Below are 24,646 nucleotides of genomic sequence, written 5' to 3' on the forward strand. Positions count from 1 at the left end.
TTTCCCCCAAAGATCAAGAATAAGCACGATGTCCTCTCTCACCACCCCTCTCCATATCATACTGAAAATCCTAGTTAGTGCAGTAAGACAAGAAAAAGAAATTCAAATGTATACAAATTGGAAAGGAAGAAATAAAACTGTCTCTATTCATAGACATAATTGTAGAAATCACAAAGAATCTAAAGCAAAACAAAACACAAAAACCAACTTCTGGGACTTCCAGATTGAAGAACATGATCCATCAACTTGACTTAATTTACTTTATTGAATCTCTATGTAAAAATGACAGTACAAACATCCATTTTAAGTGTACACAGAACAGTCAGCATAGACCATATCCAGTGTCATAAAGTTTCAATAAATTTTAAAATATAGAAAGTTCAAAGGATACAAAGTGAATTACATAATCACTTGCTTTTCTATACATCAGCAATCGATAATTGGAATTTAAAATTTTAAATAGCATTGGCAATAGTACCAACAAAATCAAATACTTAGTAATAAACCCAACAAAATATACACAAGATCTGTATCTACAAAACACTGATGAAATAAATCAAAGAAGATCTAAATAAAGAAATATATTAACAAATTAGAAGACTCAACATTGTTAAGATGTCAATTCTTCCCAACATGATCTATGGAGTCAATGCAATTCCAGTCAAAATCTCATTAATTTATTTTCTAAATATTGAAAAACTGATTCTAAAGCTTGTATAGACAGACAAAAGGCCTAGAATAACCAGCACAATGCTGAAGAAGAATAAAGTTGGAGGACTCACACTACCTTATTTCAGGACTTATTATAAAACTACAGTAATCAACACAGCATAGTATTAGCAAAAGAATAAATGCATAGATGAATGGAATAGAAGAAAGCCCAGAAAGAGTCACGCACAAATATAGTCAACTGATCTTTGATACAGGCACAAGAGCAATTCAACAGATAAAGGATAGTCTTTTCAACAAGTGGCATTGAAACAACTGGACATCGATATGCAAAAATATGAACCTAGACACAGATATTACGCTTTTCACAAAAATTAACTCGAAATCAATCAGAGACCTAAGTCTAAAATGCAAAGCTATAAAAATTCTAGCAGAAAATTTGCATAACCTTGGGTTTATTGATGAGTTTTTACATATACAACACTAAATGCATGATCCATTCAAAAAGTTTATAAGTTGGACTTTACCAAAATCATGAACTTTTGCTCTGCAAAAGATGCTGTTAGAAAAATAAAAAGACAAGCCACAGAGTGGAAGAAAGTACTTACAAAACGTATATCCAATACAGGACTTAAATTCAGCAACAAGAAAATGAACAATCCAAAATAAAAATGGCCAAAAGTTCTAAACAGACACCTTATCAAACAAGTTATATAGAAGGCAAGATGGTAGATTTAAACCCATTCATACCAATAACTGTATTAAATATAAGTGGTCTAAACACTCCAATTAAAGGCAGAGATTATCAGTTTGGATAAAATAAGCAAAACTCAAACATAGCAGTACATAAGTGCTGTATACATGAGATGCAGTTTAAATTAAATACAGAGTTACAAGTAGATTAAAAATAAAAAGATAGGGAAAAGTATGCTAGGTAAAGACTGATCATAAAACAGCTGACACAATTATTTTAATATCACACATAGTAGATGTCAAAACCAGGAATATTACCTGAAAAAGGTAAATTGTATAATGACAAAAGAGTAAATGATTAAGAAGCCATAATAATATTAAATGTGACGACGACCAATTACAAAGCTTAAAAATACATAAAGCAAAAATAAGAAAATTGAAGGAATAGACAAAGCTGCAATGATAGTTGTACATTTCCCCCATCCTTTCTCATAAAAAGAAATATTTCAATGTGAATGAATGAAAATACAATATATCAAAATATGTGGGATGCTGCCATGTAGTCAGAAATGTATGATTTAAAAATAGAAAAAGTCTAACATCAGTTATCTAGGTATCAACCTCAAGAAGTTAGAAGAAAAAAGAGGAGTAATATAACATCAAAATCAAAAGAATGAAGGAAACAGTAAAGAGCTGAAATCAGTGAAATTGAAAGTGGACAAATAATAGGAAAAAAATCCATGAAATCAAAAACTGGTTGATTGATAAACTTCTAAATAGACTGATTACGAAAAAAACCTGAAGAGACAACACACAGATTATCAATACCAAGAATAAAGAGGGCTCATTACTATAGTTCCTACAAATAGTAAAAAAATTAATAAAGTAATATTATAAACAACTTTATGCCAATAAATGTGGCAATTTAGATGAAATGAACAAATTCCTTGTGAGACACAAATTACTAAACCTAGGAGAAATCGAATCTACATATATATATATGTAAGAAATTGAATTTTGTAATTTTAAAATTTTCTCACAAAGAAATTACTCATGCCAGATGGTTCCACCAGTAAAGTCTATCAAATTGAAATAAAAACACCAATCTCTTTCAGAAATACAGTAGGAGGAAACTCTTCCCTACTCATTTTATGACAAGAGGAGATGAGAGAAGAAAACAATAGACCGATATCCCTCATGCAGTTAGGTCTAAACATCTTCTTTAAAATACTACCAATAATAGTAAGGAAAATATAAAAAATACATCATGACCAATAGAGTTGATTCCAGAAATACAAGGTTACTTTCCTCCTTACATTGGTAACAAGGCAAAATTGTATTTGTCCTCACTGCTTCTATTCAACTTTGAAATGGAGACTTCAGGTGGTCCCAGTGGTCCCTCAGGAGGTTCTGAAGCTGGGATGGTCCTTAGAGATGTTCAGCATTAATCTGTGGGGCTGGGCTGTTTTATCCCCACATCTTCTGGTCATTAAATCAGGACTGTCACTGGGCTAAGAGGATAGCGTTTGGCCAGCTCCCAGCAGCAGTTAACCTCCTGACAGGTAGAAAATGGGAGGGTCTTCATTACAGGCAGACTTTACAAAAGCTGGATGCGTGTGCCCTATGACCTTGCACTTTTGCCCAGTGCACACCAAAAGGCATGTGCCAGAATGTTCACAGCAACTTTATTCATAATTGTTCAAACATGGAAATTACCCAGACACCTGTTGTTGTTGTTGTTATTGTTGTTGTTGTTGCTGCTGTTGTTTGCTGTTGAGATGGAGTCTTGCTGCGACGCCCACACTGGAATGTGATGGCGCGATCTTGGCTCACTGCAACCTCCAATTCCCGGGTTCAAGCGATTCTCCTGCCTCAGCCTCCCAACGTGCTGGGATTACAGGCATGTGCCACCACGCCCAGCTAATTTTTGTATTTTTAGTAGAGATGGGCTTTCACCATATTGGCCAGGCTGGTCTCGAACATCTGACCTCAAGTGATCTGTCCGCCTTTGTCTCCCAAAATGCTGGGATTACAGGTATAAGCCACCGAGTCCATCCTACCCAAACATTTTTAACAATCAAATGGATTCATATGAAAGTAGTAGATGCATACATTGAAATACTAAATAGAAACGGGAAATAATGACTGCTGCATGCAACATTATAAATGAATCTCGCAACTTTACAATCAAGTGAACAAAAACAGAAACCAAAGAGTACATGGTGTGCGACTTCATCATATAAAGTTCAGGACAACACAAAGTTACTCAGAAATCTGCACAGTGCTTATCTTGGGAGTGTGGCAGATGCTAGTATGGTCAGGAAGTAGGCAGGTTGTATTCCAATTCTTGATCTGGGTGGTTACATGGGTGTAACAATTCATGGAGCTCTATATTTATGATTTGTGCATTTTTATGAATGTATATAACTCCATTTTAAACTTTTTACTTTAAAAAAAAAAAAGGAAGGTACAGATGGGAAAAGATATTTGCAAAGCATATAACCGAAAATGGGGATTCCTATCAGGAATACATAAGGAAACCCTGAGAATCAACAAGGAAAAAAAAAAAATCCGACTAAAACATAAAAGGGGCCAGGCGTGGTGGCTCATGCCTGTAATCCCAGCACTTTGGGAGGTCCACAGTGGAAGGATCGCTTGAGCTCAGGAGTTCGGGACCAGCCTGGGCAACACGGCAAAACCCTGTCTCTACAAAAAAAAAAAACAAAATTAGCCAGTCATGGTGGCATGCACCTGTAGTTCCAGCTACTGGGGAGGCTGAGGAGGCAGGATTGCTGGAACCCGGGAGGCGGAGGTTACAGTGAGCCGTGATCCCACCACCGCACTCCAGCCTGAATGACAGAGCAGGACCCTGTCTCAAAAATAAAAATAAAAGGCAAAAGATATCAACAGACCATTCACAAGAGAAAAAAGATACAAAGCCAAGAAACAAAAAGATGTTCGATATAGCTATTAAATAAGAAACTACATATCAAAACAGTATGAAATGTCATTTCATAACCATCAAATGGAAAATATTTAGAAGACTAACAATCTCAACATAAGTGCAGATACAGAGCACGAGGACTTCTTACCCCTGGAGATTTGAAGGGTAATTTGGTACAGTACCTCTGGAAAGAAAACATTTGCTCTTTGATCCAGCAGTTCCACATGTAAGAAAGTAATAGAGAAACTTTTGCAGAAATTCCATGGGGAAAATGGCACAAGAAAGTTCATTGCATTATTCGTCATAGAAAAAATACATACAGCATGTCATCAATAAAATAAATTTTGAAAATATGCAAAAAGATGGATTCACACGTGGGATGTTAAGTGTCATTTTTGAATGCCACAAAATTGAATTTTGTAATTTTAAGGTAGACACAAAATTGGAGCTGATGGTTACCTCTGGGTGACAGACAGGGAAGAGAAAGGGTCGTGGAAGGGTATTCTAGGAGCTTTGATGGGACGTGTGTTGTTTTGTTTCTTAACAAAATAGAAAGCAAGTGTGACAAAATGTTAGCACTCAAGAGAGTTGGGTGGGGAATGTGTTGTGTGTTATAAACTTTTCTGTGTATTTGAAATATTTTATATTTTAGGGAAACCATTCAAAGGTATGCCTCTTAATCTCATGACTTTCTTTCTCTCTCCAGGAGAGTGACACTCACCAGCCCCACCCTCATTGCCAGGGGACGTTGCACGCTGCGCCTGTCATGCCTCACGCTCGTGCTGTACGTGCCCAGGCCTCGCTAAATGGAGAGAATGGAGTGAGCTGACAGTTCTTCAGGCTCTGTCCAGCAGAAGATATTATGCAATGTCTTCTCATCTCTTCTTGAAATGGGCTACCTCCCACTGACCACTAGGTGGGACATCAGCTTGCCAGTTGCCCAATAAATGCACTGTCTATAGAATTCTTGGAACAGCCTCTGTCTCTGAGAGGGGCCCATGCTCAGAAGACTGTCCATGGACCAGCCTAGTGGTGCACTTCCTGAGTCTGGGAGCAGCACCTCTTTGAACTCCTGCTGAGGACACCGATTCGGGAGTGCAGTGAGTAGCATGCTTCTAATTTACATAAATGTAAACAGGGATTCAATGAACTGGACTTTTCTTTGTTCATAATTGGTTTTTTTCTGGCTAACTATGGGTTGGGAGAAGGAAGAGAAGAAATGGAAAATACCATTTATTTGGGGTCTGTTATGGGCCAGGAAGCAAATTACAGCTTTATCTCATGTAACACTCGTGTCTATCCTTTGGGAGGGGCATCATTTCCCAGTTACAAATGAGGAAGCGGCGGCTCAAACATGTCAGATGCCTCGCCCAACGTCCAGTGAGCGAGCAGCAGACAAAAGGTTTGAACCATCTCTTTCTGCCAACAAAGTCTGGTTTCCACCACGCTCCCCCTCCAGAAAATCTTTGGAGTAAAACTCTGAGAGAGAGGCAGAGAGAGAGCGAGAAAATATTTTGTATAATTTAAACACTTTTAGGTACAGCCATAATAGAAACAGATAAGAAAACAGATAAAAGACCAATCATTTCCTGGTCTTGGTCGTGCCTGTGCCAAAATAACAGAAAAAAATAAAATAAAAATCACTCTACCTTATTCTTTCTTATTCTTTCCACAAAACGTGTTTAGTTTTTTTTGTTTTTGTTTTTGTTTTTGAGATGGAATCTCGCTCTGTCACCCAGGCTGGAGTGCAGTGGCGCGATCTCAGTCCACTGCAAGCTCCACCTCCCGGGTTCAAGCAATTCCGCTGCCTCAGCCTCCCTAGTAGCTGGGACTACAAGCGTGCGCCACCGCACCTAGCTAATGTTTGCATTTTTAGTAGAGACGGGGTTTCACCATGTTAGCCAGGATGGTCTTGATCTCTTGACCTCGTGATCTGCCTGCCTCGGCCTCCCAGAGTGCTGGGATTACAGGCATGAGCCACTGCACCCAGCCCAGACATTTATTTTCTCACAGTTCTGGAGGCTGGAAGTCCGAGATCAAGGTGCCTGTAGAGGGGGTTTCACTCTGAAGCCCTCTCCTTGGCTTGCAGATGGCGTCTTCTCCTGTGTCTACACAGGGCCTTCCTTTTGTGCCTGTCTGTGTCCTAATCTCCTCTCTTTACAAAGATGCCAGTCAGTTTAAATTAGAACCCATCCCTGTGACTTCATTGAACCTCAGTCACCTCCTTAAAAGCCCTATCTCCCAATCCAGTCACATTCTGAGGTACTGGGGGTTAGGACTTCAACAGATGACTTTTGGGGGACACAATTCAGCCCCCGACAGAGAAAATTCAAGGTGTCAAGGAACCAGATCAGGGTCTTGGGGGTCTTTGCAAACAGCCATAGATGGTGTGTATGACCTTGTCTAGTCACCAAACTGGGAGAGAACCATCCTTTCCAGAAATATCTCAGTTGACTGGCACCAGAAGTGGATAATTAGTAAAACCCTTTTTTTTCTTTTATAGTGTTTTGAACATAATTATGACAAGGATTCTGGGGAGATTATAGGGTATAATAGTTTAATCTCCTCAAATTTCCCTATAAAAACAGACTGAATATCTAGCATAACAAAATCAAAGACTTTGTACTTCTACAACAAAATCAGTGACCAGAGATCCCAAAGAATCTCACAGTAAGACTGTGTGGCACAAACCACCAACAGCTGCAGGACCCACGTGGTATGAGGATTTGGGTAAGGGGAAACAACTGGCAAGTCGGGGAAGTCAACTGGGATTCCAACAGTCCAGAGGGCAGGAAAACACAACACTGCTAACCTGTGTTCACTGAAAGCACAGAGCTCCAATCCAGGAGTGGCAGGCTGAGAGATGGCTCTACCGGGTTCAGTTCCTGAGTGGGTAAAGGAGACCACAATACTATTCTGACCACAGTGAAGCAGCCTGTAAGTCTTCAAAGCTAGCAAACAAAATGTTCAGATAAGAGAAATGACTCAGAAGAAAATGGGGAATGGGAGCAGAATGTCAGATCTCAGAAAACACAAGGCAGTATTTTTGAAATCATTTTACAAAAACAACAGAAGAGGGAATGTAGACCCATGAAGTTTGAAAACTTATCTTGACCTATACCTCATCCTATGAACAAAGAAAAACTTTTTTCACTTTATAAAAGCAATAAAATGGATGATAGCCAAATCTAATATAGTTATTATAAGAGAAAGCAGAATAATAACATATTAATAACAACAATAATATTGGCCCTACAATGAAAATACAACAGACAGGTATACATACAATGAAGATGAAAATGTAACCTAATATTGGAAATGAGGTAAAAAGAATTAGGAAAATGATAGATGCCATTAAAGTATATTAAAGTATCATTTAAATCCTAACTAGAAACATTTAGAAATATAAGATTTGAAAGACAGATGAAGATGATAGAACACAAAACAGAATTAGAAGTACAAAGGAAATTTTTCAGAAATGAAAACTAAATTAGAAGGGACATCAGAGCCAATAAACAAAACAAATAATGCCTTAAAAGAAATGTAAAATGAAAAAATGAAAAAAAAAAAAAGGAGATTTTACAAAATTAAAAAGATGTTAAGTGTTTCAACTTCTGGTTAGGATGCAAAAGATCACAAAAGACGACCACTCCAGCAGAGCAAGGATAAAGCACTGGTAAGCTAGTAAATTGTGTTTTTCTTTAAAACCATTTAAAACCTATAGATTCGAAAGCCAAATAAACTAAATTCCAGAGATGGATGAGCCCATGTCAGTTGAGCAAACCTGGTCCCTTCGAGTCCTGTGGTAAGTTGTCAAGCATGGGGTCATAGATGGACAGAAAATCAAGTTTGCTACAGGCAAATAAAATTTGGGGGAATAAGGAGAAACTAACTAGAAATTTCACAGCTGGTGTTAGACTTGAACCTGGAGGAATCCCAAATACAGCACTGGACATCTCTGTCTGTCTTCCAACTCTCTCCCATAGAAATTTATTGAATAAATGGTGTCCAAGAAGTCAGGAGATGACACAGAAAAGCAGAGAGAAATGTTGTGGTGTCATGGTGCTTAGATTTCATAGCCTTGCTGGAGAGAGGGTGATCTCACACTCAAGCTATTTGAAACCAGAGGTGAACTAAATCAACTAGAGTGGCAACCTCAACTCTAATTCAGCTCAACTAATTATTAGATTAAAGAGCTCAGATCCTAATCCAAGATACCTGACACACAAAAGGGCAAGCACTTCCTAGAAAAAATAAGTACTTCTTTCAGTCTCCAGTGCTATGCTATACATAAACCGCAGCATTCAATAAAAAAAACCTACAAGCTGGCTGGGCGTGGTGGTGCACACCTGTAATCCCAGCACTTTGGGAGGCCAAGGGAGGCTGATCACAAGGTCAAGAGATCAAGACCATCCTGGCCAGTACAGTGAAACCCTATCTCTACTAAAAATACAAAAATTAACTGGGCATTGTGGACCACGCCTGTAGTCCCAGCTACTCGGGAGGCTGAGGCAGGAGAATCATTTGAACCTGGCAGGCAGAGGTTGCAGTGAGCCAAGATTGCGCCACTGCACTCCAGCCTGGTGACAGCAAGAGTCCATTAAAAAAAAAAAAAAACTACAGGCCACACATATAAACTGGGAAGTATGACCCATAATCAAAAGAAAAAGCAGTCAGTAGAAACAGGCCCACAGATGACCCACAGTTGGCATTAGCAGATAAAGATTTTAAACTAATTAATATATATGCTGACATTTTTAGAGGGAAATATGGGCAAAATGGGTGAAAATATAAAGAACTTTAGCAAAGAAATGAAAACCCCAAAAAAGAACCAAATGGAAATTGTAGAACTAAAAAATACAATACCAAGGTAGAGAATTCAGTGGGTGGGCTTAATAGCAGAATGAACAAAATAAAGCTTTGGTAAACTTGAAATTCTCAGTAGAAATTTTCTAAATTGAAGCATAGAAAGAAAAATATATTTTTTAAAAAGCAGAGGGTGAGAGAAATGTAAGGGTAATACCAAATGGTCTAATACACATGTAATTGAAGTCCCAGAGAAGAAGAGAGACAAAATAGGTCAGAATAAACATTTGCAGTGATGCTAGCTGAAATTTTTTTTCCAAAACTGATGAATGACATCAATACAGATTCCAGAATTAGACCACTGTCTCCATCCACTTCAATTTCCCTGTATCATACTTCCCCTCATGACTGGTGGAACTGGAGTGGCTGCAGTGATTTTTGTGATCTGGCTCAGGGATGGGGTTTAGTTTGGGTTTAACAGGATAAATGTATATGCTTCATAATTACTTCCACATAAACTTATCACTAGCTAGTCTAGTGTAGAAATGACCTCTAGGAATACTCTTCCTACACACTCTTCCAATTCACCCAGCTTGGCAACACAAATATCACAATATATGGGCATTGAGCATCTCATTTCTTTAACTCATGGGGAAAAAATCTGCCTACACAAGACCAAAAGTTTTAACTACCCTGATATTCTGCAATAGTTATATGGGGAGGTGAACGGGGGGCAGTTCAGGTTAATTGATGGAGTATTTTAAACACACTTATCAACTGGATTTTTCTTTGATGGGTCTAATTATAGAGATGTCCTTATAAACCTCTCCAACATTTGAAACATGGTTATAATAGTATTATGAGGATTCTAGTATATGTTTTTACAGATTCAAGAGAGGGCCAGGTGTGGTGATGCATGTCTGTAATCTCAACATTTTGGGGGGCCAAGGTAGGAAGACCACTTGAAGCCAAGCATTCAAGACCAGCCTGGACAACATAGCAAGAGCCTATCTCTACAAAATAAATAAATAAATAAATAAATAGCCAGGTAGAGTGGCACATGCCTGTGGTCTCACCTACTCAAGAGGCTGAGGAAAGGCAATCACTTGAGCCCAGGAGTTCAAAGCTACAGTAAATTATGATTGCACCACTGCATTCCAGCCTGCATGACAGAGTGAGAGAGAAACCCAAACACAACAGGAATGCCAAAAAAAGTACTAGAAATGTTGATGAAGCTTGAATATGTTAATTTAACTGTGATTTGAAAAGATGTTTTGGAATGTTTCAATAAAACAAGGGAGAAATTACAGACTCTTTATGTAGACATGCATAAAAAGTACCTTTTTTGAAAGTTTAAAATTTGTTAAAAGGCTAAAAGAAGGCCGGGCGCGGTGGCTCAAGCCTGTAATCCCAGCACTTTGGGAGGCCGAGACGGGCGGATCATGAGGTCAGGAGATCGAGACCATCCTGGCTAACACGGTGAAACCCCGTCTCTACTAAAAATACAAGAAAATTAGCCGGGCGAGGTGGCGGGCGCCTGTAGTCCCAGCTACTCGGGAGGCTGAGGCAGGAGAATGGCGTGAACCCGGGGAGGCGGAGCTTGCAGTGAGCTGAGATCCGGCCACTGCACTCCAGCCTGGGGCACAGAGCAAGACTCCGTCTCAAAAAAAAAAAAAAAAGGCTAAAAGAAAATAATAGAATATTTTAAAAGCTATAATGATGAATAATTAAACAACAGAAATTATTTCTATATTGAAAAAGGAACTTTAATAACAAAAAAGTTTACATCAAAATCAGTAAATCATTAACAGGAAGATAAATTTCTAATAGAAATAATAAATAGTTTCTTGAATGATTTGATATCCAATTAATAATAAGAAGTGGGCTAGGCACAGTGGTTCACTCCTGTAATCCCAGCACTTTAGGAGGCTAAAGCAAGAGGATTGCTGAGCCCAGGAGTTTGAGACCAGCTTGGCCAACATAGTGAGACCCCTGTCTCTAAAAGAAATCAAAAAAGCAGCTGGGTATGGTGGTGGTATTCACCTGTAGTCCCAGCTACATGGGAGGCTGAGGTGGAAGGATTGCTTGAGCCTGGGTAGTTGAAGCCACAGTGAGCCACGTTCACACCACTGTACTCCAGCCTGGGCAACAGCACAAGACTCTGTCTGAAAAAAAAAAAAAAAAAGTGAATCATAGGAACACATTGAAATAAGATTCCAATTTCTTGCTTTTGTGGCACTGAATACTGACACTGATTATGAAAAACTCATAATATGGGCATTCATGACCATCTGGATAATGAGGAAATGTCGGTTCAAAGACTACTTAAGTATAGTCAAGACAACTGAAATGCCTTGAACTCTTAAAGCCCATGTGTGAAAGAAACTTGACAGAGGTCTTCCCAATTTTAACAACAATTCTAAAACTTTGCATGACATCATTACCAATAATGAGCTGTGAGGCTAAAATAAATAAATAAATAATGTCTCACCTGTCAATAATAAATAAATGTTGATCCCAGATGCCAGGAAAGACCAGATTACCAATCCATTCTCCTTTTTAGAAAATTTTTAAAATTTTGTCAAATGAAGAGGAGAGCAAAGAATAGGTGCCCCCCCCCCCAAAAAAAAGATATAGTTAGTTAATATGAATAAAATACTAGGTTACTTTTCTGGATCCTTTTACGTGTGTGTTATTAAATTTATAATTGATGGTGATTGGTTTCTCTTCTAAATAAATAATCACTTTTATAACTAACTCCATATTCATAGTTTCATACTATTAAATTAAAGTAGACCCCCAGAGTCATACGTTTTGGACCCCATGAACCTAAATACACCTGCATGCAAAGTCCTGGACCTGTTTCAATGGCATCAGTCACAGTTCCTGGTGACAGTGAGGTGGAGGTGGTGTCAACACAGGCCCTCAAAGATCTTCAAATAAACAATGTCTCTTAATTTTTATTAGCTTTTTTTGTTTGTATGCTTTGTCTTTTTTCCCTAAAAGTGTGGTTCGAAGGGAAGAATTTTTTCAATTTTCTCAAGTTTTTCTCTCTGGTTTCACTGTTACTCATGAAAGCCAGAGGGCAGGGCTTTGGGCAAAGTGGTGTCCAAAAATCAGAAAAAAATTTAAATGTAGGACCACAGGATTAAAACTAACAGGAATGGTATAAAATAATAGAGAAAATGTGAGTTGTGCTGTGGTAAATGTGAGAAAATGTGACGGGTATCAAAGGGTAATGGGGGCGCGGAGGGGAGAAGATGTCATGGGGCAGGGACAGCTGGGGACACCCAGACCCTGGCAGAATGGCAGAGCTGCCACGCTGCCATGCGGTCACTCCTGGAATCATTTATTTTTAATAATTTGCATGAATAAAGAAAACAGCAAAACCATCTGTTTTGACAGCTGGGCCCATGCACCAGAAGACTTCTTACGGAGATAAGGAAACCTGGCCTAATCCTAGGAGACCAGAGGATGCCTGTATCAGCCGTGGTGACAACGAGGCTCTACAAATGGCGGACTCTGTGCCTTAGGCTTTGCTAGGGGCTTGATCATATTTCGTCAAATGTAACCCTTCCACAGACCTCAGAGGTAGGCATTACTGTTAGCCCCACACAAGGAAACAAAGGCCCTGAGAAATGCAGGCAATGCAAGAGCTGGTGGCGAACTCCCACCTGTGTTCTTTCTTCCCAGTGAATGCGCTGGGTGAAGCCTGGCGTCTGCAGACATCTTCCGTGTTCTCCCAGATGGATCCCACATTTCCTCAAGGGCTGATGAAAGCAGCTACGTGACCAAAAGACTAAAAGGAAGTGGCCTGGAGAGTGGAAGGGTAACGCCACCAGAGTGAGAAGATAAGGATTCGAGGCTCTGATGGGCTTCCGGCCAGCTTGGGCCTAATTTTCACCCCCTAAATTTCTCTTTCCCTGTGAGTAAAACAAGAAGGACAATAGGCTGCATGGATGCGGCCCACATAATGAACAAGAATGACAACAGGCTGCACCGATGCGGCCCACATAATGAACAAGAATGACAACGGGCTGCACCGAAGTGGCCCAAACAATGAACAAGAATGACAACAGGCTGCACCAATGTGGCCCACATAATGAGCTGGGCCTGCTCTCAGTGCTTTCCAGACACTCTCTTACTCTTCACCCCTAGAACCTCGTCACTATCCCTACTGCAGATGGGGACACTGAGTGGAGAGTTTCAGTCACTAGCCCCAGGTCAGAATTTGAGCCCAGGCAGGCCAGCTCCAGTCTGCACCCCTAGCCACTAGCCACTGAGCACTGATCTGCCTTAGGCGTCTGCAGGGGTCCTGCTGGGCCACCGAGGACCCTTAGCGCTCTGGTTCTCCAAGTGGGGTCCTTGAGCCAGCAGCACCCGGGAACTTGTTAGAAATGCAAATTCCCAGGCCTCATCACAGGCAACTAGATCAGGCACTTCGAGTGCCTGGGGATGGGACCCAGCCATCTGTAACGCGTCCTCCAGAGAAATCTGAAGCTTGCTCAAGTTTGAGCGCCACTGTTCCAAATGTTCTCTAAGGTTCTTTGTAGAGCTGAGCTAAGAAGGAGGCAGGGCCAGAAATGCAGGATATGACAAAGGTGAAGCAAGAGGGACTCAGGGCCATGGGGACCTGTTTCTTAGTAGAATGCCTGGATGTGAAGAAGGGCTTGGGAATTAAGTCCAGTGTTCCAGAAATGCAATAGTTACCACAGAGGGGCAAAGACCAAGAGGGGTCTGAAAGCGTGCAGGTGAGTTGAATCAAGACGGGATCTAGTGAACAGTGAGCAAGGAGTTTTGCAAATCTGGATGGAAGCAAAATAAATGCAAGTTTCAAGTGAATGGTGAAATTGGCTCTGGCTGAAAATGATGGAAAATTGTCGAAATAAACTTTTCAGAACTCTGGAAATTAACTACAGGCTTGCAACAATTCCTGGAGATTTATTCAAGAAAAATGACTGAATCTCAGAGAGAACTGCGAGCTGCGCAGCATTTTACCTTGCCCTGTTGCCATCTCCTTCTTCCCAGCTCCACAGTAGCTGTGAACGCAGAAAGCTGGCAGCCACTGGACAGAGAAGCCAGGGAGTGAAACTCCCTGAAAGTCCTACTCTTAGAGATCATCATTGTCTAACCTGTCTGGAAGTTCCCAGAAACTCCCCGTAGTCATCTGTGACAAAGAACATAGACTTTACACCCTTTATCCAGGGAAGTTATTTAATAAACAACAGAAACAACAAAGCCTGGGCAGATGTGATTTCCAGAGTAACCACATTATGTTATTTCATATGTCCAGTCTTCAACAGCAAAAACAAGGGGACATAAAAAGATTCATGAACTATGGCCCATACATGGGGGGAAAAAGACAGATAGAAACTGTCCCTGAGGAGGCCCACATGTTGAACTGACTATATAAAGACGTCAAGTCAGTGATTACAAATACTGTATGGTCAGCCCTCCTATCCACATTTCCGCATTGCAATTTTCAATCCATGATCGGTTGAATCCACAGACACAGAAGTTAACTATCAGACTTAGAGCATCTACAGATTTTGGTATCCCCAGGGGTCCTGGAACCAATCCCCCACAGATACCAAAGGACAATTGTACATTCAAAGAATTAAAGAAAGCCCAATCTAAAGAAATAAAGGAAAGTACGAGACCCATGCCCCACCAAATACAGAACATGAATAAAGAGACAGAAATAAAGAAATTATCAAAATATATATCTATAAATTCTGGAGCTGAAAAGTACAGTAACCATAATGAAAAAATCACCAGTGGCTCAACAGCAGATTTGAAGGCAGGTCCACTGAGATTATCCAGGTTGAAGAAGGGAAGCTGTCTTAGTCAGTTCCAGCTGCTAGAACAGAATGCCACAGACAGGGTGGCTTCAACAATAACTCTGTATTTCTCACTGTTCTGGAGGCTCAAAGTCTGAGGTCAGGATGGCAGCATCGTCCTTTCTTAGCTTCGGTCCCAAGCTTGCGGATAGCTGCTTCCTTGCCATATCCTCACATGGCAGAGAGCGCTCTGGTCCCTTCATCTCCTTACAAGAGCACCAGTCCCTTCACAGGCTCCACCTCAAGACTTCATTCAAACCCAATTACCTCCCAAAGACCCGCCTCCAAATGCCACCACATTAGGGATTGGGGTTTCAACACATGAATTTGGGGGTTGGGTCACAAACATTCAGTCCATAACAGAATGGGGAAAAAGGATTTTTTTTAATGATTTATTGGCCAGTGGCTCATACCTTTAATCCCAGCACTTTAGAAGACCAAGGAGGGAGGATTGCTTGACCCCAAGAGTTTGAGACCAGCCTAGACAACAAAGCATAGACATCATATCTACAAAAAATAAGAAATTAGCTGAGCACGGTGGTGTGCAACTGTGGTCCCAGTTACTCAGGAGACTGAGGTGGGAGGATCACTTGATCCCAAGAGTTTGAGGCTGCAGTGAACCATGATTGCACCACTGCACTCCAGCCTGGGCAACAGAGCAAGACCCTGTCTCTAAATAAATAAATAAACAAACAAAGTTTCAGAGATCTGTGGGACACCATTGAGTGTCCCAAGATATTCACAATGGAAGTCAAAAAAGGTGTTTTCTGCCACAAGACCTTTGCACCAACCGTCTGCCAGAGTCATTCTACCCTTATATATCAACAGGGCTCATCTGTTTCCTCTCCCAGGTCTCTCTCTCTTCAAATATCACCTACCCACTGAGGCCTTCCCTGATCTCCCCATGTAAAAAGCAACTCCCTGCCTCCTCTCACCACAAGCACCTCCAATCCTGCTGCACTGCTTTGTTTGCCTGTGTAGCTGCTGTTCATCTGATATTCTGTGTCTCCATTTGCTTCTTTGGTTGTGGTCTCCTCCCACTCCTAGGGGTAGGTTCTAGGAAGGATAAGAGGTCACTGTGAGTCACTGTCACACCCTAGCTACCAGCACAGTCTTGGCATCCTACAGATGCTCAACAAATACTTTTTGAATGAATGAATTCAATCAGCCATAAAAATGTCTAAATGCGACCAGGCAGGGTGGCTCATGCCTGTAATCCCAGCACTTTGGGAGGCTGCATCAGGCAGATCACTAGAGCCCAGAAGTTCAAGACCAGCCTGGGCAATATGGGGAAACCCTGTCTCTACCAAAAATACAATAATAAGCTGGGTGTGGTGGTGTGTGCCTGTAGTCCCAGCTACTTGGGAGGCTGAGGCGGGAGGACTGCTTGAGGCCGGAGGTCAAGGCTGTAGTGAGTTGTGATTGTGCCACTGCACTCCGGCCTGGGTGACAGAACAAGACGTTATCTCAAAAAGAAAAAAAAAAAAAAAAGTCTAAATGCTTTCATCCAGAAAATTCACTCCTGGGAGATTAAGCAAATAATTCAAGAGAAGAGAAGTTATATGAATGCAAATGTTCATTGTCACAGAGTTGTGTTTGTCAAACTTCATTTTACCAAAGGCATAGGGAAGGCTCATAAGGAAAAATCAGCACAGGGAGTTGGGTTTTCAGGAAACGTTCCTGAGAAGAGAGTTTTGAACAGAATCTTAGAGGAAATGGCAAATTTGGTTTGGCAGAAGAAAGACAAGCGAAAGTCCCAGGAAGAAGAATGGGTCCTCACAAATGAAACCTGAAGGGCACCAATCACCTGAATCCGTGGGACCCTCAGGGGGAGTACAGTTAGGGGCACAGAGCAAAGCTGGTGATGAAGTGAGAGGTGTGGTCAAGAAACCCACCTGAAATTCAGTATAAACACAACTGAGCCCTTCTCAGTAAACATTGGAGAACTTCAAAATACTGGAAAGGTAATGTTGGCATCTTACAGAAACTGTTTTAAAATACCTGCAAATGTGCAAAATATCTGAGATTTGCTCTTCCAGATCAGGAATGTTATTCTGCCACTCCTGGCAGATCCTGTCAAACAGACGCCCACGGAGTCTCTAACACAGAACCAGCTCAGATCGGCAAGGGCAGGACCTCTCTGTCTGGCGAACACTTCCGTGCCTATTAAGGATCCTGTATCAGATCATTCGGGAGCTGTCAGTGTGTTTGCAACTCTGTCAGAAAAGATTTGAGAGTAATTTCAACAGGAAGAATAAGAAGCAATTCCTCTTCGTGTGAAAAGTCCTCAGACAGGAAAACTCTTCAGGCAAAAATATTTGAGAACATGACAATAACGACAATGACAATGACAACAGTCTTGGGGCATAAATGGATCAAAGGACATTTATGGGGTTTCTCTCTTAAGCGATGGGCAAGTTATTTAGGCACAGGTAAGCTGAGTGACAGTCATGGGAAATTGTAAGCACTAACTTGCTTGTTTGGCAAACCTTTATGGAGACCTGTATCACATCAGGCACAGCTTTGATCCCAAGGCTGTGTGGTCCTGGTGTCTCACCACACCCTCAAGGCCCTGCTGGGAGGCAGGAGGTGTGAGAGTCGGTTCTAAAATATCTTCTTCTCCTTCGCAGACCTCAAAAGCACTCCCTTCCCCCTCCCCCACCACTACACTTGTGGCAAAGTCTCTTCAACAAGTTCAGACTCACGCAAGGCTGGAGGAAGGGTGGTCTTCAACCAGTTTCTTGAAGCAAGGACATGTGAAGAGTACAGCTCTCTGCTCCGAATGGGCACGGGGAGGAGACAGAAAAAAGAGAACAAAACACAAATAAACTAGCTCATCTCATTAGTATCACAGGAAACTACAAGCCATTAGCAGTGTCTGAACAGCAGAAAAGAAAATGATCGAAAAGAATGCTATCATCGGTTGAGTATGGTGGCTCACACCTGTAATCCTAGTACTTTGGGAAGCCGAAGTGGGTGGATTGCTTGAGCTCAGGAGTTCAAGACCAGCCTGGGGAACACGGTGAAACCCTGTCTCTACTAAAATACAAAAAAATTAGCTGAGAGTGGCAGCGTGCACCTGTAATCCCAGCTACTCGGGAGGCTGAGGCAGGAGAATCACTTGAACCTGGGAGGTGGAGGTTGCTGTGAGCCGAGATCATGCCACTGCCCTCCAGCCTGGGTGACAGAGCAAGACTCTGTCTCAAAAAAAAAAAAAAATGCTGTCATCAAATTATGCTTCTGGCCTTGATGGAGAACCAGAGGAGCCCTTCTGCTGCAAAAATATAAAATTTTAAAAAATTACGGGACGAAATACATGAAAAGCCTGTTTTCATACAATTGGATGTGAACAGGAGCTTCAGAGTGTAAACTAAAAATAAAATCCTAAGTGCCCCCCACAAATTAAACGAGCCCTCTCTGGGCCAAAGGGAACCCTGAAAAACCTTAAAAATTGAGTTCCCAGCCGTAACAAGATGGGCGGTCAGACATGCCTCATTAACGCCTTCCATGTTGCAGTTTAGACACAGCTGATGAGCATTAATGCTAAAATAGAGCTCATAAAACTGACAACAGATTCTATGACAATAAGATATCAAACTATAAATAAGACCTATGGCCACGCCAGGTGTCAGGTTCATGACTACGCCAAATGTCACGCTTGGGGTCAGGTTCCAGCCCATGCTGAGGTTCAAAGGGAGTGGGTAGATGAGCAGAAAGAACAGTCATGGGGCCGTAGGCAGGTGAATATGGTTTTATTCAGCAGCAGCTTTCATCAACAGCTTTCTCACGCTGTCTGCCCTGTCTCAGCTGCTTAGTCTGGTGGCTCCCACACACACAGCTGCGCAGCCAGTTCTCCCTTGCCTTCAAGGTTGGCAGCTTAACTCTGTCTCTCTCTGGGCACCAGTGAGCCAAGCTGTGTCCTGGCTCCCCTCTGTCCATCTGCAAAGATGGACAGCTGTGACTCTCTTTCTCAGGGTGCCAGCGCCTGTACAGTGTCGGCAGGGCAATTATATCTTTCACAGACAATAGTGGCTTAATGCCAAGGGATGGCCTTCGCATGTTATGGCTCCATGGATGTGATAACAAGTGGAGTTATACGCCTGCGCTCTAAACTCGCTGAGTCACGCAGAATGTAAACATCCCACCTCAGCCCATCCTTGATCAAATCACAGCCATGTTCCTTACACCAAGGAACGGTTGAGTTACTCACCCCTATGCTTAAAGAATAAGTGCTGTTCAGCAGCCACAGGGTTTTTCTTTTTCTCTACCATTTAAATAAGCACTGGTCTCAGGATAAGCAATATTAAAACAATTTGCAGCTCATGCAGATAAGGCAGAGGGCCCAGCCATAACTACAGCTTTGATTGTACAAGATACTGATGTCAGTAACTTTCTCTAGATGAGACACCACCAATCCAATCATGAACTAGTCCTAGCCAGTTTACAGAGGCTGCATACTTGAGTGCTTTTGTGTCCTAAAAAGAACTTTTGACCTATAGGGCCTAATTGTAATACACTCAAATATTATTTTCCACCCCAAGTGAACATGGGTTGTATGTTACATGCATGTTTGTTCAATATGCATGTCAGGACCCCCTTCATGAATACTCACATCTCCTCTGATAACCTGTTGAATATGTACATTTGGTCAACATGTTCAACTTAAATTCCTGACTTACCCCTTTTTCCCCCAGAGAGCCTGTCTCTGGTCTTTGATGGAGGCTCTTCCCAGCCTACAGGATGGCCACCCTGCAGGCCGTAACCCCTTATAAGAAATAAAGTCTCCTCGGCAGGCGTGGGGGCTCATGCCTATAATCCTAGCTCTTTGGGAGGCCAAGACAGGAGGACTGCTTGAGGCCAAGAGTTCAAGACCAACCTAGTCAACATAGTAAGACCCTGTTGAGGCAGGAGAATGGGGTCGAGAAGCAGGAAACCTAAGGCCAATTCATGTTGACTTCTAGAACTAAATCAAAAGGAAAACCCCAACTTTTCACAACTAAGTAACAAAAGGACCAGAGGCAAACCCTCCTTGCCTTCCCATTTTCTACATCCAGTCAGACTGATTGCAGGCTAAGTCTTTGTTTGCACAGAAGTGTAAGTTTGTAACTTCACTTTAGCCTCTGGATTGCTTTCCACAACCAATCAGACATTTGCATAGGGTGTAACCTTTGCAACTTCACTTCAGCCTCTGCAATCAGACAGACTGCAGGCCACTACTTCATTTGCATGCGGTGTAGAGCAAGTAGCCCATGGGAAACCTCTAGAGGGCATTTAAACCCCAGAAAATTGTGTAACCAGGCTCTTGAGTCCCTATGCTCAGGTCTGATCCCATCTTGTGGAGTGTACTTTCGTTTTCAATAAATCTCTGCTTTTGTTGCTTCATTCTTTCCTTGCTGTGTTTGTGGGTTTTGCCCAATTCTTTGTACAAGATGCCAAGAACCTGGACACCCTCCACTGGTAACACTGCCTCTATTTGGAAAAAAAAAAAAAAACGTGGAACCCTGTCTCTACTAAAATACAAAAATTAGCCAGGCATGGTGGCAGGTGCCTGTAATCCTAGCTACTTGGGAGGCTGAGGCACGAGAATTGCTGGAACCCAGGAGGCAGAGGTTGCAGTGGGCCGAGATCATGCCACTGCACTCCAGCCTGGTCAACAGAGCAAGACTTTGTCAAAAAGAAAAGAAGAAAAGAAAAGAAAAAAAGAAAAGAAAAGGGAAGGAAGGAAGGAAGGAAGGTCTCCTCGTCCAAATTTATAGACTGTGTGTTTTTTTTTTTTTGGAGACGGAGTCTCGCTTTGTCGCCCAGGCTGGAGTGCAGTGGCCGGATCTCAGCTCACTGCAAGCTCCGCCTCCCAGGTTCACGCCATTCTCCTGCCTCAGCCTCCCGAGTAGCTGGGACTACAGGCGCCCGCCACCTCGCCTGGCTAGTTTTTTGTATTTTTTAGTAGAGACGGGGTTTCACCGTGTTAGACAGGATAGTGTCGATCTCCTGACCTCGTGATCCACCCGTGTCGGCCTCCCAAAGTGCTGGGATTACAGGCTTGAGCCACCGCGCCCGGCCAGACTGTGTGATTTTTAAGTTAACAAGAGACAACCTGGTTTTCAAAGCCTGACTGCCTGCAAGAATATCAGGATGGGGGGAGGACGCTGCGGACACGCATGGTCACATGGCCACTGACACTAACTCACTCAGGGCAGACAGATGTGGCAGAGAAAATCAAGTATTCAGCCTGAAATGCTGAGCTTCAGGTGAACAAAGAACAACCAGGTGATGCCAAGCAGCGACTGGGGATGTAAAAGTAAGGCGCAAGAAGGAAGAACACCACGCCTGGGTTTGGAAGTGCACTGGAATAAGCCTGTTGCGTAGCGTCTTCGTGCATAAACACTTTCCCTCTCCTCCACATTTATCTAGTCTCCTTTGCCTAAAAGACCATTTCAAACGGAGCCATTAGGAGCCAGCTCCTGGACTCCCACAAGCAAAGTAAATAGCTTTGGCACCCAGCATCTGACTGTGCTAATTGAGGTCCAGTGGAAAGGCTGGGCTGGGAAACAGCCTGAACTCCTGGGTGAGAATGACGTGGATTCAAATTTCAACTCTGCCACCTACCAGCTGTGCTTCCCGGAGTCATTCACAACCTCCTGAGCTTCAGAATCCTCTGGAGTGAAACAGAGATAAAACTCATCTCATAGGGTAATGAATTTCACAAACCAGTTCCCAACTGGAGGCACTCGGTGGTGGCAGCTGCGGCGTTTGCGCTGTAATTGTTGCTGGGCTCCCTTTCTCTCTCCCCCTCCTAGACTCAGCCCCACTGAGCAGCCCCGGCTTCCACAGGCCCCCATGAGTCACACTGGTGCCTGGTGCTGCAGAGCTGGAGGGGGCTGTGGGGAAGGAAGCTCAGCTGGCCACCCCAGCAGGGCTCATGGAAATCCTGAGCATGACTCAGCTGTGACGATCTGAATTCACATTTGTGATCTGTCAGACACACAGGAACGAGGCCAGCATCAGCCTGCCACCTTCTGCCAGGAAGAAGATAACCAATGCTAGCAACTGTGAGTCACCACAGAGGTTTCGCTGCAGATTCACCTCGGGAATGCACGGGGGTGAGGGGCTGTCCTGAGGTCCAGTAGATGTTTCCCGGGGGGACAGGCGTGAAAAGCAAGTTGGGACTGGGCTTAGATGTCGTGGAGAGGGGACATGGCCTCTGCAAGGATCTTCCCAGAAGGGTGCCCTCAAGGTACCACGACGGCACAGGCAGTAAGGACGTGGACTCTCGGGGCAAGCCTGCTTTCCTCCGGAGCAACTCCGGAGCTTTAGGGCATTCGCTGGAGGGCCTCATGCAGGACGGCTGCACTGCAAGTTGCTGAAAACCAGAGGACGCAGGGCGCGAAGCTCAGCAAGCAAAGGTGACCAGCTATCCCGAGAGACTGTAGCAAATACCGGAAAAGCGACCCTGGGCCCACGCCTGCGCGCTAGGAGGACGCCATGGCAACCGCAGCAGCACCGCCCCCCGGAGCCCGGGGCCCGGCGCCTGGGGCGTGGCCAGGGAACTCCCAGTCAATCGACGCCGCGGACGCACGGTCACGTGGGCGCTGAGGACGCGGACGGTCACGTGGCCGTCGAGCCAGCCGGGCTCTCTCGCCTTGGGCCCTTCGGAAGCGTCTGCGGACCCCTGGAACCCTAGCGGCTGGGTCTTTTTGCGGGAGCGGCCTAAGCCGGCTGCTCGCGGCCCCTGCCGCTGGCAGCCTGCAAGCGGCAGGCTTAGTCCCGTCGCGGCCCCGAGAGGCGGCTGCGTTCAGAGGCGTGCGTGGGGGCTTCCGAGCCTGCGATTTCCCGGCTTTTGAGCATCTTTGTCTCCACTCTCCACGTCGTCCTCTCAGGAAAACTTAAGGTCCGAGAAAACGTTCCAGCAGGAAGTCTGGGGATCGGATGGGAGCAGCGCATGCCAGGAACGCGCCAGCTGCTCCCAGATACATGTCTCCTTCCTGCAACTACTCTGCGGGGCGGGCTTCCTGGTCCCCGCCTTAGAGATGAGGAAACAGGTTCAGAAGGCGCTGAAAACCTTCCCCGAGGCTGCACAGAGCCAGGCTTTTCCCACCAGGACACCCCACTCGCTGCTTCTGAGTGACCAGCCTGGTGCCACACTTGGGGTGCGAGGGGAACGGCTCAACTACGTTCAGTGCACCGGGCCCTGTCCCGCAGGAGCCAGCTGCCAAACCTAACCTCGTGTCTTCAGGACAAGACAGCCTGTCACCAGTGCCAGACAGAGTCCCCGGCCTTGGCACTGCCCTGGGCTCAGAGGAAGGAGGAGGCCTACGGGGAACTTCACCTGTAATGAGGCTACTCTGGCTACGACGAGGACGCTTAAGCACAGAGCTGGCCAGGCGTGAAAAACGGGCTCCCTCACGTGCACTTAACTGAGCCAGCTAAGGAGATACCAAAATGGTCCCAACTCTTTTCATGTCAAATGAATGACGTTTGTCTCAGACCCAACAGCAAAAAAAGAAAGCTGTCTTAGTATAGGCAAACTAATGGCCACTAATGGCAAACCCAGCCCTTCCTACCATTTAAACTCTCCCTGGAAATGCCTGAAATTCCACTTTAGCTCTTCTCTGAGATTCAGAATCATCTTCTTTGTATTCACTGCTAGATGAAATGCACGTAACCTCTAAATTTCCAATGGGAGAGGAGGTCAGTGAAAGCACTGGGCCCTAGGGAGAGGGAAGTGGAGATGGAAGAAAGGAAAGAAGGGCCCTCATCCTGGAGAGACGCTAAGAGCGGCCACTGGATCCGCTCGGCGCATGTCACTGAGGAAGCTCTAAAATCTGGTTTGTCCAGTTCAGTACTCCCCAAGCCTTAGAAGGTTGATTTTCTGCCCCTTGTGGGGTTCTGTTCCAAAGACTGCGTGAACCCACTGAATGCCTACAGCCACATGTGACCACATTCACAGGGATATGAGCAAGGAACTCCAACATGCTCTTCTGGCCACGCTTCGCTCTGAGCAGCCCTGTCATCAACAGAGTAAAATTTCAAAACGAGGCTCTACTCTCCCAGGATTCACCAGAACCACTTCTGTTTCCTTTTCCAGGAAGCAAAGCAAAACCGCACTCAGAAAATAACGAGAAAGAGCCATAAGTCAAAGGAAAACAAGTCAATAAATCCACTATCTATGGCTCCAAGGAATAGAGGAAGCACCCAAAGTGACACTATTGTTAAACATTATTATTAATATGGGAAAGCTGCTTCTATTTGGACCTGCTCCTGACTCGTATCTCTTAATCTACGCAGACTCTTGCTGATTTCAAAGGAAAGCCCCAGGGTGGGAGCATGGACACTGCAGGAGGGCGCTGGTCACTAATCGTCTGAAAATGAGATCTGACCTTCCTTTCTCACCCTTCTAGAAAAAAGGGCAGATTCAGAAAGCAAAAGCCCCTCCATTAAGTTTTGTGAAATGTTGTCATGAAAATGGAGCATATGTGCCAAAGGACATCAAATCCATCTTGGGTCACCACCACTACCAGTACTGCCAAATGCTTGCTCAGGGAGTAATGGTACATAGATACCTGATCAGAATCACCTGATGTGATCCAGGGAAGGCGGAGTAAATCACTCCCTACAGTAAGTGACCTTGTCGATCCCCCACTAAAGACATGGAAGAAAGAGTCGGCAGGCATCTGAGGAATCGTGGCCATCATTT

At 43.6% G+C, this 24,646-nt stretch overlaps 1 long non-coding RNA gene across 2 annotated transcripts; it reads right to left on the reverse strand.

The window, feature by feature from the left end:
• Nucleotides 1-246: 246 nt before the first annotated feature.
• Nucleotides 247-22,474, reverse strand: LOC107129070 (uncharacterized). Of its 2 annotated transcripts, XR_010585371.2 has the most exons (4): nucleotides 21,555-22,474; nucleotides 17,658-17,721; nucleotides 16,954-17,168; nucleotides 247-16,008 (listed from the first exon to the last, which is right to left on the reverse strand). It is a non-coding gene; the product is annotated as an uncharacterized lncRNA (long non-coding RNA). The 2 variants fall into 2 exon arrangements; XR_012431999.1 differs by having other exon boundaries at nucleotides 17,658-22,474.
• Between the last annotated feature and the right edge of the window lie 2,172 nt (nucleotides 22,475-24,646).

This window comes from Macaca fascicularis, chromosome 3, assembly GCF_037993035.2.
Source record: "Macaca fascicularis isolate 582-1 chromosome 3, T2T-MFA8v1.1".
Taxonomy (NCBI): Eukaryota; Metazoa; Chordata; class Mammalia; order Primates; family Cercopithecidae; genus Macaca; species Macaca fascicularis.